The sequence below is a fragment of the Zingiber officinale genome, chromosome 3A (assembly GCF_018446385.1).
Source record: "Zingiber officinale cultivar Zhangliang chromosome 3A, Zo_v1.1, whole genome shotgun sequence".
Taxonomy (NCBI): domain Eukaryota; kingdom Viridiplantae; phylum Streptophyta; class Magnoliopsida; order Zingiberales; family Zingiberaceae; genus Zingiber; species Zingiber officinale.
In genome coordinates this window covers 94121633-94129394 of record NC_055990.1, presented here as the reverse complement: position 1 = coordinate 94129394, position 7762 = coordinate 94121633, and the positions used below count along the sequence as shown (strand labels likewise).

Genomic DNA, 7762 nt, shown 5'->3' with positions numbered 1-7762 from the left:
AATAATAACATTTATACAATTAATGTAGCTAGCTCCTTACTTAAGTGTCACTTAACACAAAAAGTGAAAACTTGGCTGTGATATAGGAGAATGCCCCATATTAACTTTAGAAACCTCACCAAACTAAATGACTTAGTTAGAGGATTACCAAAACTACCTAACTTAGAATCAATAATTTGTAATACTTGTCAACAAGGGAAATAGGCCAAATCAACCCACAAACCAACTAATCAGATTTAAACCAACTCAATACTTGAATTATTACACTTAGATTTATTTGACTCACATGAGATTAAATCGATTAATGAAAATTTATACTGTTTAGTAATAATGGATGATTACTAAAGATTCACTTGGGTAAAATTTTTGAAAAATAAAGACAAAATATTTGAAATATTTAGTAATTTTTGTAAATAAACTGACAATGAAATATACTAAAAAAATTAAAAGAATTAGGAGTGATAACGATGGAGAATTCAAAAACCAAAGGTTTACTAAATTCTGTTTAGAAAATAGGTACCATCAAGAATTCTCATGTCCTAATACACCTCAACAAAACTGAATAGTGGAAAGAAAAAAATAGAACTCTCCAAGAAGCTACTCGAATAATGCTTAATGAATACCAATTATTAAAATATTTCTAGGCAGAAGTTGTTAGTACAACCTACTATGTACAAAATAGAACAACAATAAATAAGAAACACAATACACCCCATTTAAAATTTACTATAATAAATTACCAAATATTAAATACTTTAATGTATTTGGATGTCTTGTTTACATATGAAACACAAGAGAATACTTAGGAAAATTTACCTCAAAAGTGGAAAATAGAATCTTTGTAGGGTATTCCTTAAATAGTAGAGGATATAAAGTTTATAATAAAACTACTCAAAGAATTGAGGAAACAACCAATGTAAAATTTGATGAAATTACTAAAGAATCTAACTCAACTCAACCTCAGTATCAACCAATGGACTTCGTTAGAGCTAGCACTGATCTAGGGGGAGCAAGTGAAAATCCATTAAGAGAATACGAGGATGAGAATAATCAACCACATGGAAATGAACAAACACAAATTGAGCCTAGAACAATAAGAGTTAGCTCAAACCACCCAATTAAACAAATTATAAGTGGCCAAGACCTAAGAGTTTAGACTAGATCATCCTTGAGAAACCTAAGTCAAATATCCTTAATCTCTAAAATTGAACCCAAAATGATAGAAGAATCCCTACTTGACCGAGATTGGATTATAGCCATGTAGAAAGAACTGACCCGATTTGAAAGAAATAAAGTCTGGGACTTAGTACCACTACTTGATAATAAAAAGGTAATAGAAACAAAAATGGGTATTCAAAAATAAACTAAGTAAAAATGAGGAAATTGTTAGAAACAAGGCTAGACTAGTAGCGAAAGGATTTAGTTAAGTAGAGAGACTTGACTATAATAAAACATATGCTCCAGTAGCCAGACTTGAATCTATTAGAATGCTATTGAGCTATGTCGGCCATAAAGGATTTAAGATTTATCAAATGGATGTTAAATCAACCTTTTTAAATGGGCTAATAGAGGAAGAAATCTATGTAGGTCAACCACCTGAGTTTGAAAGCCTATATCATCCTGACTATGCCTTTAAACTAAAGAAAGCCTTGTATGATCTTAAACAAATACCTAGGGCTTGTTATAAAAGGTTGAACTCCTATTTAATTTCCAAAGGGTTCACCCAAGGTCAAACTGATCCAACTCTATTTGTAAAATCACTCAAACAAGATATCTTCATAACACAAGTATATGTAGATGACATAATTTTTTATTCAACCAACTCAGAATTTTTGCAAGAATTTATAATCTTAATGGAACAAGAATTTAAAATGAGTCTAGTAAGTAAACTAACCTATTTCTTAGAATTACAAATTAAATAAACTAATAAAGAAAATTATGTTTACCAATAAAAATTTATAAAGGAATTACTTAAAAAATTTGGAATGAAAAATACCAAAGAACTAAAAAAATACCAATGACAGCTAACACAACCTTTGATAGTGATCCAAATGGAAAACCGATATCTCAAATATTATAGGAGTATCATAGGTAGTCTTTTATACTTAATTACAAGTCGACCTGACATTTTATTTATAGTTAATATGTGTGCTAGATACTAAACCTGTGCTAAGGAATCCCACTTAACTAATGTAAAAAAGATTTTTTTTTTTAGATATTTGAAAGGCACACCAAATATAAGAATTTGGTACCCTTGAACACCTAATTTTGAACTAATAAGTTACTCTGATTAAGATTATGTCAGCTGTAAACTAAATCATAAAATTATAAGTGGTGGATGTCAATTACTTGGACCATCACTTGTCAGCTAGTTTAGTAGAAAACAACACCGTGTTGCTTTATCTATTACTAAAGCTGAGTACATAGCAATGGGTGAGTGTGTAGCACAACTGTTATGAATGATGCACACATTAAAAGACTTTAACTTAGAATATAAAATCCATATTGATAACATCAATTCAATTAACTTAACCAAAAATCCAGTGCATCATTCAAGAACCAAACATATTGAAAAAAATATCACTTTATTAGAGATCACATCGCCAAAGGAGACATTGAACTCAACTATGTTGAGTCCAAGTTAAATTTGACTGACATTTTCACTAAACCACTACTAGAATTTGAATTCAGTAATCTATGAAGACGACTAGAATGTGCACAATAGACTAGGACTTTTATTATCAAACAAATTTTCAAGTGATTTGCAAATTCTAGAAAAATTATTTACTTATGTGTTCCAAAAATTTCCTATTTCTCTAGTGTTGTAAAAATTATTTTGGCTTTAGTCTAGAATGAATTCCTAGAAAGCATAATCCTATAGATATAGGTAATGAGCATCTCACAAACACACTAGGTCAACCTTGATTGTGTATTCAAAAACATAGAATCATGTGAGATGCGTATGCATTTTGCCTGGACTTCAGATGCTTATATTAGTGCATCAACATAAGTCTGGATGAAAATACCAAACACTACAAGAAAATAGGGCTTCAGAAACGGATTTTTAAAACGAAAATAAAATCTGTTTCAGATTTATATAAATCAGAGACAGATTTAATACGAAATTATTAATCCATTTCATTTTAGTAAATTATATTTTTTTTTTAAAAAAATTAAGACAGAATTTAAAACAAATTTGAAACGAAATTACATATAAATTTTTATAAACAAAAATAAATATGAATTATAAACAAAATTTGAGACCGTATAATTTCTGTGATAAATTTCATTTATAAATTAATTAAAAATTAAAACGAAAATAAAATTTATTTCAGATGTATATAAATCAGAGACAGATTTAATACGGAATTATTAATCCGTTTCATTTTAGTAAATTATATATTTAAAAAAAAAATTAGACAGGATTTAAAATAAATTTGAAAGGAAATTATATATAAATTTTTATAAATATGAATTATAAATAAAATTTAAGACCGTATAATTTTTGTGACCAATTTCATTTATAAATTAATTAAAAGTTAAAATGAAAATACAATTGCAGAGAATAAATGTCGAGTTCCTATTTCGGAGTGGTCATGGCAGGTTAAGACATGCGGAATCTGCCATTTGTTTGGGTGTGCTACCGATCCTAACCCTAGGTCTGCTGCCTCGCCTCCGTCCCTTCTCCACTGATGCGCCCGGTGGCTGCAGCGTGGCCGTGATGCAGGTGACGAGGTCCAATTTCAACGCGGCGCTGGAGGGCCTTAGGGCCTGCGTAGAGGAGTCGGACTTCGTGGCCGTTGACCTTGAGATGACCGGCGTGACGAGTGCCCCATGGAGGGACTCGTTCGAGTTTGACCGATCCAATGTCCGTTACCTTAAGCTGAAGGACTCCGCTAAGAAGTTCGCTGTCGTGCAGTTCGGTGTCTGCCCCCTTCCGCTGGGATTCATCCAAGGGCTCCTTCTTCGCCCATCTGTTAGTGTTCTTCATCATTTGGTTTTCGTTTTGTTATGATAGGGTTCAATGTGGTTTTAGAGAAAATCGAAGTGATGAATTGACTTCTCTATCGGTTTTTATTTTTGTGGGGAAAAAATGATCTTTACCTCATTCTCCTGTTGAAATCGAATGCCTTGTTTAGGATATTCTTTCACGTTTTCTCCCTCTGGAAGCTAGGCCTGCTTGCGATAAAGGTTAAAAACTGTTCATATGTCAAGCAGATGAGATTCATGACTGATTTTTGCGTGGTTTTACCTTATCACTTCTTTTGACGGATATCCAATTTATGTTTTGATGAGATGGTGGTAGTTTACGATACAGGACTATTCATTTGATATTTTTGGGTTAAGTTATCAGTCATACTTGCTTGTTCTGTGGGACAAGTCTCGACAGACATTGGTAGGTAATTGTAGATGAAATTTGTGTTAAATCACCTAGTTATTAATATAAGATTCTGTATGATTTCATGTTTGTAGAAATTTGTTGGATTTCGTGTGACATCTGCAGCTCTTTACATTGCAGACATAACTTCTATATCTTTCCACGGAATGAGTTGCCACTTCATGGGCCACCTGATGATTTCCTATGGCAAGTAACATCCATCGACTTCCTTGCTAAATGCCAATTTGACTTCAATGCATGCATATATGAAGGTGCTTTTCTCAATCAAGTTCTTCGCATCCTACTATACATACAGTGTTGCCTTTCCATCATACCACTAAAAGATAAGTCTCAATTAGTCGTTCTATCTACTTAGTCATTTATTAAATCTGGAGAGGCAAGGGGACTCCTTCCATTGCTTGTTGGGTGACTGTGGGTTCACATGCCCTTTTTATCTGTTAGCAGTTTCTTGTGTTGTGCCATAGAACTCATCAGTTGTAGTTACCAGTGTATATTTGATGTTCGACTTATTTAAATCTTAAGCATTTGTTAATCCCATGAGGATTCTGCTTCTCTGAATAACTGGTGACAAATTTTACAATGCCTTGTGTCAATAAAATTTATCTTCATTTTTAACTTGCTATGTGTAAAGATGCATTAATTGTTAGATACCAGTTTCCTTTTCTAACAAAAGCTAATAATTACAAGTTGTGAAAAAGCACTTCAATGACCTCATGTGTGTTCGTGTTGTTGATGAGGACAACTCATGGCAAAGGAGGGTAGTCTATGTCGACACAAATAAAGATAAGGCTGTATTGGCAAAAGGTGGAACCACCACCCTAGCGGTCCCCTGGCCCCGACCCCACAAGATTCCAGAGGGAGTAAATCACGGTTAATGCTGGGCAGGATAGGTGACTGGGGGTCGAAGGAATTTTTGGCGCAGCAGACCAGGGTTTTATCCCCGAGTGCAACTGGCGACCTTCGACCCCACGACTTCATTAGCAAGCTGCAGGCATCTAACCAGCTGATCCAGCTCGTGGGGGCAAGATAAGGCTGTATTGATGGTATGGAATGAAGCTATGTCTTGCAGAGGCTTTTATAACTTTTAACCTTACCATATTCTTGAACAGTTATATCTCAGAAACAATGTTTGACAGGACTTTGACTGAAGCTCAACCATGTGAATACTAAATTTTGTTATTTACTTTTTATATGCAGAAAGATGTCCTTGAAGATCTGAGAAAAAATGCAGAAAAAAGAATCGGCATGTTGTTGATCTTCTTGCATCAACAGGAAAATTGATTGTTGGTCATAATTGTCTTCTAGGTTTGCTGTTTATGCTCATAGAAGTCTCTTTCTCTTTTTTTTTTTCCAGTTTTACCAATACCATCTGATCAATTTACTTTTATATAAACAGATTTAGCTCATATATACAACAAATTTTTTGGTCCTCTTCCTTCATCTTTGACGAAATTTGTGCAAGCTGTCCATGAAAAATTCCCCCACATTGTTGACACTAAGCACCTTTTGAACTCAAACCAAACAATTCAACATTTGATGAAAAAGAATAGCTAGTCATTGTCTTCTGCCTTCTCTCTTTTATGCCCCAACATATCATCTAATTTCCAGACCACTTCCAAGTCTTACTTGAGATTTGAGGTCCAAACAGATGAAATTAGGTAAGCTTTCATAATTCAATCATTTTATTCATTTGTTTCTGCATAAGGAAATAACAAACTAAACATGATCATTCGTTATTTTTTTGACTTTGTTGGGTTGGAAATTTTCTCATACTATTTTAAACTCTCAAGTGTAAATATGTTGCTATTTTATGTTTAATCTATCTGCAGCAGTTGTAGTAACTATTAAAAAGGATTTGCTTTGATCCCTTTTCTTTTATTTTTTATTCACAAGAATTTCTTTTGTCATTTTCTTTTTTTTTTCGTAACATTTGTACTCTTTGCATTCTCATTTCAATGTTTAGTATTTATTGTATTTTAGGTTGTTACATATTGTTTCCTTATAGCCATAATGTTCTAACTAATTTGTAGATGAGAATGAGGTTATCTAGAGGTAATCAAGTTATCCAAGAATGATCCGTAATTATTTAATTAGGTAATTCTACTTTTCCATATTCTATTGTGACTTATGTTTCACTCGTTAGTATCATGCAGGATACCAAGAGCAAACGTTGCATTAGCCACAACAACAAAGAGCAAATGTTGGATTCAAAACCATCTTTTAATCTTTTGCTTGGTACTATTTGCTTACTATCTTCTATAGTTTTGTTTATTAATATTATAGGATTATTTCTTAGCAATATTTATAGTTCTGTGGTATTATGTTGATAGATATTAAACTTTTTTAATTTGTGATTTAAATTAATCAATGTGTAGTAAGAAGACCATCAAGTCTTCTTTTCTATTATCTTGTATTTGATTTTGTTATATGTACTTAGAGATTCTAAGTTTAAGATTCAAATTTGAAGAAAATCCTACTTAAGTATGTGTTCACACTGACATAATTTTTATGGTTTTGTGATGCCTATTGTTTCAGAGCCAAAAGAGTCTTCATGACTTGTTAATTCTTTAGCATTGACAACTATGGACTAATTAGTGGGTGATCATTGATATTGATTATCACTTTTGCACAATTTTAATTTATTTGCATTAAAAATTTTGATATTGCAAGACTTACTCGTTTCATGTTTTGATTTGTTAGATTTTCTCAATAAAATTGGTTGGTTCATTAATCTGTACAAGAGAAGCAATTTATCTCATGAAATTCGAAGACAGGGAGGGCAAAAAGAAGAAATTGAAGGCATGCATGCTATTAGCTCGAGGATGGAGGAACAAATTATTGAAAGGAAAAAAAACTTGTTATTACATAAAGTAGACAGAGGAAAGAAAATTGTATTGAGGAAGGTAGGCAAAGAGAAGAAAATCTCAAGGAGATGATTCAGAAATGATTCAAGAAATGGAATATACAAATCATTTATATCTAGAAGAATTTGGTCTTTATAGTTTGATTATTGGTCAAATTTGTTTGGATAATGTAAATATTTATTTATTTTAATGTTAATTGTATAATACATTTGGAATTAGAAGTTATTTCTTTTTAATAAATTTAATTTATTTGAAATGAAGAATTATTTAAATATATTGATGAGAAATATAAAAATATAATATAATAATATTTAGTGATAAATTTAAAAATAAAATTATATACGGATTTATAAATAGAATTGTAAACAGATTTATAAACAAGATTAATAACAGATTTAAAACAAAATTAGAGACAGAATTTACATTTGAAATTAATTTTATTTTGTTAATTTGAAAACAGATTTATAAACAGTTTTTTCATCCGTTTTTAAAATTAGAG

At 31.6% G+C, this 7762-nt stretch overlaps 1 long non-coding RNA gene across 2 annotated transcripts; it reads left to right on the top strand.

Annotated features, from left to right (window-relative positions):
• Positions 1-3582: 3582 nt before the first annotated feature.
• On the top strand, positions 3583-7403 carry LOC122052064. 2 transcript variants are annotated; one of them, XR_006131748.1, is made up of 5 exons: positions 3583-3976; positions 4520-5442; positions 5597-5704; positions 6543-6634; positions 7100-7403. It is a non-coding gene; the product is annotated as an uncharacterized LOC122052064 (long non-coding RNA). The 2 variants fall into 2 exon arrangements; XR_006131747.1 differs by having other exon boundaries at positions 3584-3976; positions 6553-6634.
• The last annotated feature ends 359 nt before the right edge of the window (positions 7404-7762 follow it).